At 40.8% G+C, this 15,993-nt stretch overlaps 1 pseudogene; it reads left to right on the top strand.

Moving 5' to 3' along the window:
- On the top strand, nucleotides 1–3,905 carry LOC130854297 (40S ribosomal protein SA-like; annotated as a pseudogene).
- Nucleotides 3,906–15,993: the final 12,088 nt, after the last annotated feature.

Raw genomic sequence — 15,993 nt, 5'->3', positions numbered from 1 at the left:
ATGCTCGGTAGTGGCAGCAAACTGCAGCTGCCAGTCAGCCACACCATCAAAACGGTAAACAGCCAATACTCTGACAACCATTCTGTACCCAGACAATTATTCTGATGTTCACTTTCAGTAAAGTATTCAATAAGTTACATGAGATATTCAACACTTTATTATAAAATAGGCTTTGTGTTAAGTGATTTTGCCCAACTCTAGGCTGATGGAAGTGTTCTGAGCACATTTAAGGTAGGCAAGGCTAGGCCGTGAAGTTCGGAAGGTTAGGAGTATTAAGTGCATTTTCAACTTACGATGGGTTTATTGGGATGTAACCCCATCATAAGTCTGGGAAGATCTGTAATCATGTATACACACATACAAAGATTTCCTTGTTTTTTCCAAAAGGAAGATCATTCCATTAATGTTACTCTGTAACTTTATTACTGTATGATATATTCTGTATTACAGCTAAGCCATAATGTATTCAACATTTCCTGACAGAAATTCAAATTGTTTTTAGGTTTTTGCAATTACAAACAGAATTTTAGTAATCTGTCTTGAACATATAACTTTACAAACTGGAATCTTGATTTCCACAGGATAAATGAACAAAAATGACATTACTGAATGTAATCTCTGTATTTTTTAATAGATAGTTGGCTGCATTCCCAAAAGGTGCAGCAATTCCTATTTAAAGCAGCAATATATGAGTGCTCATTTTCTCACCCTTTTGCCATCACAAAACATCAGTCTCTAATTTTTGGCCTACTTGATGGTTGAAAAGGGTATTTCACTGTACTTCTTTGATGACTGGTAAAATTTAGATTTGTGTGCTTCTGTTATCAGGTTTGACTCATAAAAAAAGAATGATGTGCAAGGCCAAACAATGGAATCTCTCTTCTCTAAGGCCTGGTAGTATTCCTACAAGACAGGGGCAAGATTCTGTTGGACTCTGCAAAGCACACCCTCAGTTGGCCAGCATGGTCTACACCTGGGGCATCAGAGAAAGAAAGGAAAACAAAATTGGACTCTGAGGTGTAGACAGTTCAAAAACAATAAATAAAGAGGTCAGTGGGGTTATTTTTATTAACTTTCAAACTTGGAGACCTTTATCAAAACCAGATCTTATTTGCCAACAAAGCAACTGACAAAGGATTAATCTCCAAAATATACAAGCAGCTCATGCAGCTCAATATCAAAAAAGCAAATAACCCAATCCAAGAATGGGCAGAAGACCAAAATAGACATTGCTCCAAAGAAGACATGCAGATGGCTAACAAACACATGAAAAGATGCTCAACATCACTAATCATTAGAGAAATCCAAGTCTAAGCCATAATGAGTTATCACCTCACACCAGTCAGAATGGCCATCATCAAAAAACCTAGAAGCAATAAATGCTGGAGAGGGTGTGGAGAAAAGGGAACCCTCCTGCACTGTTGGTGGGAATGTAAATTGGTACAGCTATTATGGAAAACAGTATGGAGGTTCCTCAAAAAACTAAAAATAGAACTACCATACGATCTAGTAATCCCACTCCTGGGCATATACCCTGAGAAAACCATAATCCCAAAAGACACATGTACCACAATGTTCTTTGCAGCACTATTTACAATAGCCAGGACATGGAAGCAACCTAAATGCCCACCAACAGATGAATGGGTGAAGAAGATGTGGTACATATATACAATGGAATATTAGCCATAAAAAGGAATGAAATGGGATTATTTGTAGTGAGATGGAAAGACCTAGAGTCTGTCATACAGAGCAAAGTAAGCCAGAAAGAGAAAAAACAAATACCGTATGCTAACTCATATACATGGAATCTAAAAAAGTGGTACTGATGAACTAAGTGACAGGGCGAGAATAAAGATGCAGATGTAGAGAACGGACTTGAGGACATGGGGTGGGGGGCAAAGGGGAAGCTGGGTTGAAGTGAGAGAGTAGCACTGACATATATACACTACCAAATGTAAAACAGATGGCTAGTGGGAGGCTGCTGCATAACACAGGCAGATCAGCTCCATGATGGGTGATGACTTAGAGGGCTGGGATAGGGAGGGTGGGAAGGGGACATGGGAGGGAGGGGATATGGGGATATATGTATAAATACAGCTGATCCACTGTGTTGTACAGCAGAAACTGGTACAACAGTGTAAAGCAATTATACCCCAATAAAGACCTTAAAAAGAAACAAACAAACAAACAAATCTGAAGGTCTTACAGGGGAGGAAGTAGGGAAACTTGAAGACTGGATGCCTTTTTTACAACCCTCGCCCCTCATCTGCAAGGTAAATAAGAAAGAGGAAAAAGAAAGGACAGAAAGAGGGAAAGACAAAAAACCCCAGTTTCCTTTAGCAAGGGCCAGGCTCCTGTCAGAAAGGGTTGGCTGTCCTAGGCCTCTGATGCAAGAAAGCAGAGAGGAGCTTGGTCTCCCACAAGCTCAGTCCACAATCTCCAACTGAGAGTGAAATCTGAGGACAAGCCAGAGGCAGTCAGTGGAGGAGCCAGCTTCAGCGTAATGAGTTCTCAAACTAGAAGTGTGCCTGTAGATATGTCATAAAAATTCTCCAAACCTTTTTTTCCTATTTTGAGCAATGAGGGAGGGGTTTGGAATTTGTGATGTCTAAGGCCACTTTCAACTCTAAGATTCTATAATTCCAATGATAAAATGTTGACAATTTTCTAAAAATTCCATCTCATCTTCAATTGGTATCCATAAAAAAGTTGAAAGATCATACAATTTGGATTCACGTCTAGCGTTCAAGTTCCAACCTGCCAACTATGTAGTCTTAGACAAGCCCCGTGGTTCCTCTGAGCCTTTCCCCTCATCTATAAAACTGACAAAATAAATCTCATAGGGTTGTTGTAAGGTTCAAGTGAGGGGATATTTGTGAGCGTACTTATAAACTGCAGAGGTTAAAACAAACATAGCAGAACATTCTTACTAATTCTGAGTGCTTTCCGTACTACCCAGACAGGGGTCCATATGGCGTTGTTCTGGATTCCCATCATAACTTCAAGGGAAACTCTCACAGTGTTCAGACCCTTGATATCTTGCAAATGAAGGAGGATGTTCTCAAATTTCTTGCAGAAGGAACCCACTTAGGGGGCATCAACCTTGACTTCCAAATGGAACAGCACATCTACAAAAGGAAAAGTGATGGTATCTACATCATAAATCTGAACAGAACCTGGGAGAAGCTTCGGCTGGCAGCTTGTGCCATTTTTGCCATAGAAAACCCAGTTGACATCAGTGTCATATTCTCCAGGAACACCGGCCAGCAACCTGTGCTGAAGTTTGCTGCTGCCACTTGGAGCCACTCCCATTGCTGGCCGCTCCACTCCTGGAACCTTCACTACCCAGATCCAGGCAGCCTTCTGGGAGCCAAGACTTCTGGTGGTTACTGATCCCAGGGCTGACCACCAGCCTCTCACAGAGGCCTCTTACATTAACCTGCCTACCACTGCCCTGTGTAACACAGACTCTCCTCCGCATTATGTGGACACTGCCATTCCCTGCAACACCAAGGGCGCTCACCTGGTGGGTCTGATGTGGTGGATGCTCACCAGAGAAGTTCTCTGCGTGCGTGGCACCATCTCCTGTGAACATCCATGGGAGGTCATACTTCATCTCTATTTCTATAGAGATCCTGAGGAGATTGAAAAGGAAGAGCAGTTGGCAGCTGAGACGGCCATGACGAAGGATGAATTTCAGGGTGAATGGACTGCTCCAGCTCCTGAGTTCACTGCTACTCAGCCCTGAGCTGGCAGACTGGTCCAAAGGCATGCAGGTGCCCTCTGTGCCTATTCAGCAGTGCCCACTGGAGGCTGGAGCGCTCAGCTGGCCACTGAAAGACCGGTCTGCAGCTCCCACTGCTCAGGCCACTGAATGGGTAGGAAGAACCACTGAGCGGTCTTAAGCTGTTCTTCCACAAACTCGTAAAATGGAAATAGGTTGACGGAAAACAAACAGTTAAAAAAAAATGTCTGAGCCACTCATTTCCGTTTCTTCACTTAATTTAAACTTCACTAATCAAATACTTAAATCACTCATTTTGTAAGTACTGACAGACTGTTTCCTGTTTTAGGCACTAGAAATACTTTAGTGAATAAGACACTGGAGGTCACTGATATCATGGGACTTGGAGTTGAAGATGTTCTCTTAACATCTACATCAGAAAAGGAAATCTGGACACAAGACACATAAAAGTTAAACAAGCTGTGTCCAGTATGGTAGAGATATGAATTTAATAAATATGTATGGAGCTCCTACTATGGCCCCAGACATAAGGACCAGGCACCGTTTTAGGTGTTGGGAGGCTGAGCATTAAACCAACTCCCTGGCCTTTTGGAGCTTACATTCCACCAGAAGAACTGAATCAATCAGGCCATCACTAATTATATATGGAAGACACAGCCAAAAAAAATATGAGGCTGATATGAGAGGTATGAACAAAGTTCTGGACCCAGAGCTTCCGGCTTCTTTTCCTGATGTGGAATGCTGCACAAAGAACTTGGAGTCTAAGACCTCAAGTGATGGGAAGAATTAAGAAAGGCAAAAATGAAGTTTCAAGTGAATACTTATTTATGGCCCAATGCTGGCCAGGCACAATGCAAGGTACCAGGCACCCAATGGTGAACAGTATGGACTTTGCAGTAAAGGGCTTCAGTGGGAAATACAAACAAACAAACAGGCAATTACAATCACTATATGGTGTGATGTATATTACAACAGGTAAAAATACCAGGGTGATGGGAGAACACAGTAAAGTGTATTTGTCAGGATTCTTTCAGCTGCACTTAAGCTAAACTGTGTTAGACTGGCTTATGTCACCAGGAACCTCAGGGCGGATCCAGGACTTAAACAAGGAATCTCTCTCTCTCTCTCTGTCAACATATCCTTTAATTTTGCAGACAGTGTGTTCTTCCAGATGAACATTCTTTGACACAGTGACACCAGAAGCAAGAGGCAGGCTTCCTAGCTAGCTCTACTGAAAGGAAGTCAGGGAGGGACTCTGGCCCTGCTTGGACCAATCAGCTTTCCCTGAAACTGTTGCCCAGGGAAGGGGCACCATGACAAGCAAGCTAGGTTTATGCATCTAACCTTGTTGGTGGGTGGTAGAGAGAGGGAGAAATACATGCTGGGTCCCCCAAAACCATGCTAAAGAAGCCCCTGAAAGGAACACTGCAATTGTGGAAAACAGCTGGAACACAGAGGAAGGAATGTGCATGGTGAGTTCCTGGGATGGTGGGAGATTAGTCTGGCTGGAACCATGGTCACACCTAAGAGCAGGGAGAAAAGCTGAAACCAGACTGTGGAGGGCTTTGAATGCCTGACTAAGGACTCTAAGTCAGCCTGATGGATACATGGTGACAGCTTTGTTCACAATCTTTCCATTTTTCCTGAAAATCATTCAGAGCAACAATAACGAAGGTGTGAAACACCTACAAGCTTACATCTTCAGTAGAACAAGGAAGTGAGAAACTTCACCAACTTCATATGGTGTGTAGAGCCACCCCCTGAACCAGCACAGGAAACCATAATATGAAGTTTAGCAGGTGCCCCAGGGAAGACCAGAAACGGCACTGGAGTCCAGAGGATGCAAGTGCCAGCAACTCCCAGCAATCCCCGGCGAAAATTCAACCTAGGAGAGGGCTCACCCTGGGTGGGAACAGACGTGAGCAGGACCAAGAAGGAAGAGGACAGGAACACTGGGAGGGGAAGAAATAAATCCATAAGTGCCTGGAGGACTCACAGGTGCAGCTTAGGAAAAAGAGAAGAACAGGCTGGCAGGAAGGAGCAGAACGCCTGGAAATCAGTGGTTGGGGGAGGAACCAGGGGAGCTCCAGACTAGTTGTAAGAGCTCAGCTGAGCCAGGTTAGAATCCTAAATTGAGAGGAGACCCCATTACACGGAGGCACCATAAAGTATACACCCCTATACTGACAGAGGAGGCAAGCCTTAAGCTGAGAAATGAGGAAAGCTCCCTTGTTCCCATCATGGGATTCTTTTGTCAATAGTTGTTTTAGAAAAATCCAACTCCAAAATGATAAAAACTTATAACTCAATATCCAACCAAAGGTATTGTAAGCAAAACAGTCATACAAAGCTACTGTCAGAAGAAAATATGAAAAGGAGTAAAGAAACTTCCCTGCAGGTTAAGAAAACTCATCAGAGAAATGTGGCCACAAAGCAGAAGAAAATTTTAACCCAACATCCTGTTGTGAATTTTTCAAAATGTAACGAGGCAGTGGCAGCTGTGCAGGGAGCTGACAAAGCAGAAATAATTCAAGGAAGATATGGTCAAGTCAAGGAATGAAAGGTGACAGACAACAGAAGGACAAGGAACAGAAATGGGTAGATTTAGAAAATAAGTGTAAGAAAAACACATACAAAACATTTCAGAAACAAAAACCAAATTACTAGAAACACAGAGAGAGGAGACACCACTCTAAAGGAAACCATGGAAGATACAAAGAATAGAAATAAAAGTGAAGAAGATAAAACGGAACTGAATAAAAATCATTAGAGAGAGAGCGATAGCGAAGACAGGTAAAGGAAACTGCACAAATGTAAAATCAGAGTTCCTGAAGAAAAACTCAAAACAACAGAACAGAACAGATATTTTAAAATAAGATCAATTTTAAGTAGGGTTTGGAACTGGGATTGGAGGGAGAGTTGGGCCCAGGTCACAGACCTAAATTTAGGAATGAGGTGGGGAAGGCAGACCTGGAAGTCGTCTGCAAGGCTTCAGTGACCGGGAGCAGGTGGGGGTGCTGTCTGACAGGCCCTCCTCCCTGGAGTCTCTGGGGAGCTTCCCCTGAACTGTGGCAGCTGCAAGAGGGAGACAGAGTGGGAGTGAGCAGCTCTGCTCCCACATCCCAAGCTCAGCCCAGTCTCCACCACCTGCAGAAGTGGAGGGCAGGGGCAGCAGCTTACATACAAGCTAGCAATCAGAGAACCAAAAACTACAGAGATTAATATAATGAACACGTCTCCAGCAACCAACTTTATAAAATTTTAACATGTTACCACATTTGCTTCAGATGTTTTTAAGGAAATACAACTTTACCGATACAGTTGAAGCCAATGATGAACCCCTCTGATTCATTTCCCCAAACCCCACTTGAGATACCACTATCCTGAAATTGATTATTTTTGAAAGTTTGATTTTGTGCTACTACTGTATTAGTACCCATAACTATATGTAATATTTCTTTCACAGGCTTTCAAATTTTATATAAAGGTATCATATTGAATGTTTCAATCTAAAATTTGCTTCCCCCCTCCCCCCAAACATTATGTTTTTGAAATTTATCCATGTTGATGCATGTGGCTTTACTTGATTTTGACCATAGCACAACATTCCATAATATGAATACACCACAATGTATTTATGCATTCTTTTGTTGATGGACCTTTGGAAAAAAGGTCTGACAGTTATTTTATAAAACTAAAGCAGGAGATGGAAAAAGATATTCCATGCAAATGGAAATCAAAAGAAAGCTGGAGTCGCAATATTCATATCAGATAAAATGACTTTAAAATAAAGAATGTTACAAGAGACAATGAAGGACACTACATAATGATCAAGAGATCAATCCAAGAAGACATATAACAATTATAAATATATATACACCCAACATAGGAGCACCTCAACACATTAGGCAAATGTTAACAGGTATAAAAGAGGAAATCAACAGTAACACAATAATAGTGGGGGACTTTAACATCTCACTTACACCAATGGACAGATCATCCAGGCAGAAAATTAATAAGGAAACAGAAGCTTTAAATGACACAATAGACCAGATAGATTCAGTTGACATTCATTGGACATTCCACTCAAAAGCAGCAGATTACACTTTCTTCTCAAGTGCACACAGAACATTCTCCAGGATAGATCACATCTTGGGTCACAAATCAAGCCTCAGTAAATTTAAGAAAATTGAAATTATATCAAGCATCTTTTCCGACCACAATGCTATGAGATTAGAAATCAATTACAGGAAAAAAAAACTGTGAAAAACACAAACACATGGAGGCTAAACAATACACTACTAAATAACCAAGAGATCACTGAAGAAGTCAAAGAGGAAATCAAAAAATACCTAGAGGCAAATGACAACGAAAACACGATGATCCAAAACCTATGGGATGCAGCAAAAGCAGTTAAGTTTATAGCAATACAGTCCTACCTCAAGAAACAAGAAAAACCTCAAGTAAACAATCTAACCTAATCTAATCTACACCTAAAGGAACTAGAAAAAGAAGAACAAACAAAACCCAAAGTTAGCAGACGAAAAGAAATCACAAAGATCAGAGCAGAAATAGAAACAAAGAAAACAATAGCAAAGATCAATAAAACTAAAAGCTGGTTCTTTGAAAAGATAAACAAAATTGATAAACCTTTAACCAGACTCATCAAGAAAAAGAGGGAAAGGACTCAAATGAATAAAATTAGAAATGAAAAAGGAGAAGTTACAATGGACACTGCAGAAAATACAAAGCATCATAAGAGACTACTACAAGCAACTACATATGCCAATAAAATGGACAACCTGGAAGGTATAACCTTCTAAGACTGGACCAGAAAGAAACAGAAAATGTGAACAGCCCAATCACAAGTAATGAAATTGAAACTGTGATTAAACACCTTCCAACAAACAAAAGTCCAGGACCAGATGGCTTCACAGGTGAATTTTATCAAACATTTAGAGAAGAGCTAACACACATCCTTCTCAAACTCTCCCAAAAAATTGCAGAGGAAGGAACACTCCCAAACTCATTCTATGAGGCCACCATCACCCTGATATCAAAACCAGACAAAGATACTACAAAAAAAGAAAATTACAGACCAGTATCACTGACACATTAAAAGGACCATACACCATGATCAAGTGGGATTTATCCCACGGATGCAAAGATTCTTCAATATATGCAAATCAATCAATGTGATACACCACATTAACAAATTGAATAAAAACCATATGATCATCTCAATAGATGCAGAAAAAGCTTTTGACAAAATTCAACACCCATTTGTGATAAAAACTCTCCAGAAAGTGGGCATAGAGGGAACCTACCTCAACATAATAATGGCCACATACGACAAACCCACAGCAAACATCATTCTCAATGGTGAAAAACTGAAAGCATTCCCTCTAAGATCAGGAACAAGACTAGGATGTCCACTCTCACCACTACTATTCAACACAGTTTTGGAAGTCCTAGCCACCGCAATCAGAGAAGAAAAAGAAATAAAAGGAATCCAAATTGGAATAGAAAAAGTAAAACAGTTACTGTTTGCAGATGACTTGATACTATACATAGAAAATCCTAAAGATGTCACCAGAAAACTACTCGAGCTAATCAATGAATTTGGTAGGATACAAAATTAATGCACAGGGACTTCCCTGGTGGCGCTGTAGTTAAGAATCCGCCTGCCAATGCAGGGGACATGGGTTTGATCCCTGGGCCGGGAAGACCCCACATGCCCGTGCACCACAAGTACTGAGCCTGTGCTCTAGAGCCCATGAGCCACAACTACTGAGCCCGTGTGCCACAACTACTGAAGCCCGCACGCCTAGAGCCTGTGCTCAAAAACCAGAGAAGCCACCGCAATGAGAAGCCCACAACACCACAACAAAACCCCTGCTCGCCACAACTAGAGAAAGCCCACATGCAGCAACAAAGACCCAACACAGCCAAAAATAAGTAAATGAAATGTTAAAAAAAAAATGCACAGAAATATCCTGCATTCCTATATACTAACAACAAAAGATCAGAAAGTGAAATTAAGGAAACAATCCCATACACCACTGCAACAAAAAGAATAAAATAACTAGGAATAAACCTACCTAAGGAGGTAAAAGACCCATACTCAGAAAAGTATAAGACACTGATGAAAGAAATCAAAGATGACACAAACAGATGGAGAGATGTTCTTGAACTGGAAGAATCAACATTGTGAAAATGACTATACTACCCAAAGCAATCTACATATTCAATGCAATCCCCATTAAATTACCAATGGCATTTTTTACAGAACTAGAACAAAAAATCTTAAAATTTTTTTCAAGACACAAAAGACCCCGAATAGCCAAAGCAATCTTGAGGAAAAGAAAACGGAGCTGGAGGAATCAGACTCCCTGACTTCAGACTATACTACAAAGCTACAGTAATCAAGACAATATGGTACTGGCACAAAAACAGAAGTACAGATCAATGGAACCAGACAGAAAGCCCAGAGATAAACCCACGTGCCTATGGTCAACTAATCTATGACAAAGGAGGCAAGGATATATAATGGAGAAAAGACAGTCTCTTCAATAAGTGGTGCTGGAAAAACTGGACAGTTACACGTAAAAGAATGAAATTAGAATACTCCCTAATACCATACACAAAAATAAACTCAAAATGGATTAAAGATTTAAATGTAAAAAACAAACAAAAACTAAAGCATATAACTGCCCTATGACCCAGAAATTCCCCTCTCAGGCATCACCCAAAAGAAATGAATATGCTTGTCCACAAAAAAGAAAAAAGCCAGACACAAATGAGTGTATATGTAACATTCCATTTGTCCATATCCATTTATTCCCTATAGGGATAAATGGAATCACATATATATATTCATATTCCTAGTATAGAACTAGTAAAACCAACCCATGGTGGAAAAAATCATAACAGTGGCTGCCTCTAGGAAGGTGGAAATGGGAATTAAAAGGGAAAAGAAACTTTCCGGAAGTGACAGTAGTGTTCTATAATTTGTCAGGAGTTTGGATTACACAAGTGTATCCATTATGAATGTACACTTAATATTTGTACTTTTCATTGAAATTTTACCTCAAAGGAAAAAAAAAACTAAACAAATATTGAACAATAAAGAAAAGAAAGTCTCGATATGTGTATAAAAACAGATGACTGAACTTGGTGTACCCCCCCAAAAAATAATAAATAAATAAATAAAATTTAAAAAAAGAAAAGAAAAGAAAAGAAAGTCTCTTCAATAAATGGTGCTGGGAAAACTGGACAGCCACATGTAAAAGAATAAAATTAGAATATTTTCTCACACCGTATACAAAAATAAACTCAAAATGGACTAAAGACCTAAACGTAAGACCTGAAACCATAAAACTCCTAGAAGAGAACATAGGCAGAACACTCTTTGACAGTAAATTGCAGCAATATCTTTTTGGATCTCTCTCCTAAGGCAAAAAAAAAAAAAAAGGAGAAAAAAAAAAGGAAAAGAAAAGAAAAAATAAACAAGAGGGACCTAATTAAGCTTAAAAGCTTTTGCACAGCAAAGGAAACCATCAACAAAATGAAAAGACGACCTACTGAATGGGAGAAAATATTTGCAAATGATATGACCAATAAGGAGTTAATATCCAAAATATATAAACAGCTCTTACAACTCAATATCAAAAAAAAAAAATTAATGATGACTGAAAAGACACTTTTCCAAAGAAGATAAGACAGATGGCCACCAGGCACATGAAAAGATGCTCAACATCACTAATCATGAGAGAAATGCAAATCAAAATTACAATGAGATATCAACTCACATCTGTCAGAATGGCTGTCAACAAAAAGTCTACAAATAACAAATGTTGGTGAGGATGTGGAGAAAAGGGAAACCTGGCACACTGTTGGTGGGAATGTAAATTGGTGCAGCCACTATGGAAAACAGCATGGAGTTTCCTTAAAAAACTGAAAATAGAACTACCATATGATCCAGCAATTCCACTGCTGGGTATATATCCAAAGAAAATGAAAACACTAATTCAAAAATGTACATGCAACCCAAAGTTCATAGCAGCATTATTTACAATAGCCAAGATATGGAAGCAACCTAAGTGTCCATCAACAGATGAATGGATGAAGAACATGTGTATGTGTGTGTATACATCTTTATCACTTATATGTGGAATCTAAAAAACAAAACAACTGAATATAACAAAACAGAAGCAGACTCACAGATATAGAGAACAAATTAGTGGTAACCAATGGGGAGATGGAAGGGGAGAGGAAACTGCCATGTATGAAACAAATAAATACAAGGATATATTGTACAACACAGCAAATATAACCAAGATTTTATAACTTTAAATGGAGTATAAGCTATACAAATATTGAATCACTATGTTGTACACCTGAAACTAACATTAGAAATCAACTACACTTCAATTAAAACAGAAACAAAAACAAAACAAATATTAAAGTCTGTTAATGCCGTGCATGCTAAAGTATTTCGGGGGAAGTGTATTGATATCCCCAACTTTTTTTTTTTCGGAAATACATCAAAAAATAAGATGGAATGATGGATGGAAGAGGGAGGACAGATGGAGAGATTAAGCACAGCAAAATGTTGATGCAGTTTAGGCAGTGAGTATACTGGTGTTCACTATAAAATCCTTTCAACTTTACTGAACACAAAATTTTCATAATAAAAATTTCCCCCTGCATTTTAACATTTAACTTGTCAAAAACCAACTCTTGATTTCACCCTGCCCTAAAGCCACCTTTCCCTTCATCTTCCCCATTCCAATAAGTGACAAACGTTCACCTAGGTGCTCACCTTTGGGTTGTCTCCATCCCACACATCTAATCCATCAGCAGATCCCTTCAGTTCTACCTTCAACATATGTCCTGTATGCAACCCTGAAACTATGTCCTGTTCCAAGCCACCAGAGTCTTTCATCTGACCTACTGGTCTACTAAGTGGTCTCCCTGCTTCTAGTCCCCACCTCCCTTCCAGTTAGAATCTGTTCTCCACACAGCAGTCACAATGATCATTTTAAAAGGCTTCCTCCTGCTGCCTCTCCTCTCACTCTCTCCCTTGCTCACTCCATTCCAGCCATCCTGACCTCTTTGCCCATTAATTATGCCAAGGTTCCCCTGCTTGGAATGTTCTTCCTTCTCATCCTCACAGCTTGTTCTCTCACTTCACAGTTCTCTGTTCAGCTGTCACACAAGAGAGGTCCCTGAACATCTATCGTGTTTTTCCTGAGTTCTTATTACTGACATGTTTATTTGTTTTCTATGCCCCCCTCCCCACTAGAATTAAGCTCCAAAAGGACAGGAATTTTTGTTTACCTTATTACATATTATGTCCTAGTGTTTGTTGAATTAATGAATGAACTAGATAAAACAGCACCTCCTCTGTGAGTCTGTCCCATATCCCTCCCCACCCCCTACAGCTGAGGTAGTCAACTCTCTCATGTTAGAATATTTTACCTCTTCCATAGTGCTTATTAGTTATTTGTTACACATCTCGGTCCCCAACACCAATAGAATATAAGCTCTTGTGGACAGTCCACGCCCTGCAGTTAAGGAGAACTGTGGCTGGCCCAGCACCCTCACCCAACCAGCACCCTCACCCAACCAGCACCCTCCTGCCTCTTTTAACCTCCACCCAGAGCTTCTGGATTTCCAACGCTGCCTTTATCCCTGTTCTTTCTCTGCACTGTGGACTATCATGAACCCTAGGCGGGCTGGACCAACAGTCTTTAGGATGCCCTCCAGCTCTCATACCCTACAATGGCTTCCTTCTCAAGGGCCCCGCTCTGAGATGGCGGCCAAGGCAGCTGCCACAAAGCCAGCACTCTCTGCCTAGACTCCGCGATGCTTCTGGAGTCTCTGAAGCCACGAACAATTCTGCCTCTAGAGGGCAGCATTCAGGCGCGGCCCTGCTTGCCCTCCAAGGTGTCAGCTGCAGAGCTCTTTCAAGGGAGAATTCACTGGAGTCTAGTTAGGAGGGCCTCCCCCAGTGAGCACACCTCTTCTGGCTCCCCATTCGTCCCACAATGGGGTCTGTGGTCGGCCATGCCCCAGGCCCAGCGTGAGGGCCCCAGCGACAGAGGCAGCCCCTGCCCCTAGGAGCTCCCAGCAACCCGGGAAGGGCAGTGGTAGAGGCAAGAGGCGGGGAGGAAGGGGTGTAAAGGAGAGCCCTCCCTAGTGCAGGGCAGGACAACTTATAGAGAAGGCATATTTGTGTATTAACAGATAACTGGGAGTTCGCTGGGGAAGACAGTGGAGTTGGGAGGAGAGGTACAGGTGCAAAGGTGGGAAGTGAGAAGGTCAGGATGTGGAGAACAGCACCCAATTCGATTTCCTGGGTTTGAGGGGCTTCGTGTGTTAAGTTAGGGGCTTTGGCCTTTAACCCAAAGTGATCCATAACAGGCCGGTGGCTATGTGGGCAGATCTGTGCTTTAGAAAGAGAGCTTAGGAGATAACATTGGAAGGAAGAATTGAAGAGGCAACACACGTCAGGAAAACCAGTTAGGAGATTACTGCACTAACTGAGGAGAGAATGGAGTGCTGAACTAAGGCAAAAGTAAAAAAGAGAATCTGGAAATGACATGATGGTAACTGGAGATAGCACGGCACAGGAGAGCTGGAGCCAGACTCCACTAAGGGACTTGGGCAAATTACATTTGCGCCTTGGCTTCCTCATCTGTAAAATGGGAATGACAGTAACAGTACCTGTCTCACAGTGCTGGAGGATTACAGGAGTTAATATAATGCAAAAGCTCAGAGTAGAGCTTCACAACATCTTACTCAGGACATGCTAACTGTAATTATGGAGCTCAGAGAAAAGAAGAAAGGAATGACTAAGATGACTCCCAGCATTCTGGTTTGGAAACTAGGTCTGCAGTTCTCAAAGTGTGTTCCATGGATGTCTGGGGGGTCCCAAAGACCCTTTCAAGGGGACCAAAAGGTCACAACTATTTTGACAATAAAATCGTGACATTTGTCTTTTTCACTGTGTTAATGTTTGCTCTGATGATGAAATTGCAATGGTAGTTAAAACTGTTGGTGCCCTGGCACAAATCAAGGCAGTGGCACCAAACTACACTAGTAGTCATCGTACCACCACTCGCCATATAAAAAATAAAGCCAGTTTACTGAAAAATGTCCTTGATGAGGCAATAAAAGGAACAGTCTGATGGGCAATCCAGGATTAAAATTTGGAAGAATTTTTTTTCCTACAGTTGTGTTTTGGCTAATAGGGATAATAAGCAAGTCTAATCAAATGGGGGGGGGATGTTTTATTCCTCTCTTATTATGTGAGAAATGCTGATTTTCATTTAGCCACATTCATTTTTAACTACAAATCAGCCCTATAACAATAAAAAGGTATCACCCTGACTAAAGCTAGACCAACTTGAGCAACAAGATAAAGATATAAATAAATCACTGAATGACTTAATAAATGGGGGAGAAGAGACAAATCTCCCAAAAAGAAGAATTTCAAATAAATTATGTAGATACTTCACCCTTAAGGAGGGGGAGCAAAACGTTCCACTCTTAGGTATAGACTGCGCACAGCGACTTCCTTACAAAGAGTAGGTATAGCACAGAAGGGGAGAGGGACAACTTCACAATGGAGAAACCTGGGAAACACCACCAGGTGATCCAGGTCAACATCAGCAGTCATAAACCATGATGACCTCATGTACCTTTGATATGATGTGATGAAAACGATACTTCACTTCTGTGATCTTCTTCCTCCACACCCATAACCATCTCATGGTTACAGAAAATCTAACCATGAGAAAAACACTGGATAAATTCCCATAGAAAGGCATCCTACAAAATATTAATACCTGACCAGTCTTCCGCAAAACTGTTAAGGTCATCAAAAACAAGGAAAGTCTGAGAAACTGTCACAGCCAAGAGGAACCTTAAGGTGACATAACTTCTAAATGTGATGTTTGTATCCTGCCACAGTAAAAAGACATTAGGGTAAAACTAAGGAAATCTGAAGGAAATATGGACTTTAATAATTATTATTAGCTTTGCATGATAATAACGATACAATGCACCAACACTGGTTCATATGGTAACAAATGCACCACACTAATATGAGATGCCAATAACGGGAAACTGTGCCGTGGTCGGGGAGGGTGGAGGAGGGTGGAGCAGTATATGGAAGCTCTGTTCTACCTGCTCAGTTTTTCTGTAAATCTAAAACTTTTCTAAAAAATAGCTTATTAATT

The sequence above is a fragment of the Hippopotamus amphibius genome, chromosome 5, assembly GCF_030028045.1.
Source record: "Hippopotamus amphibius kiboko isolate mHipAmp2 chromosome 5, mHipAmp2.hap2, whole genome shotgun sequence".
Classification (NCBI taxonomy): domain Eukaryota; kingdom Metazoa; phylum Chordata; class Mammalia; order Artiodactyla; family Hippopotamidae; genus Hippopotamus; species Hippopotamus amphibius.
Note: the sequence above shows the minus strand (reverse complement) of the source record. Positions and strands in the feature narration are given on the sequence as shown.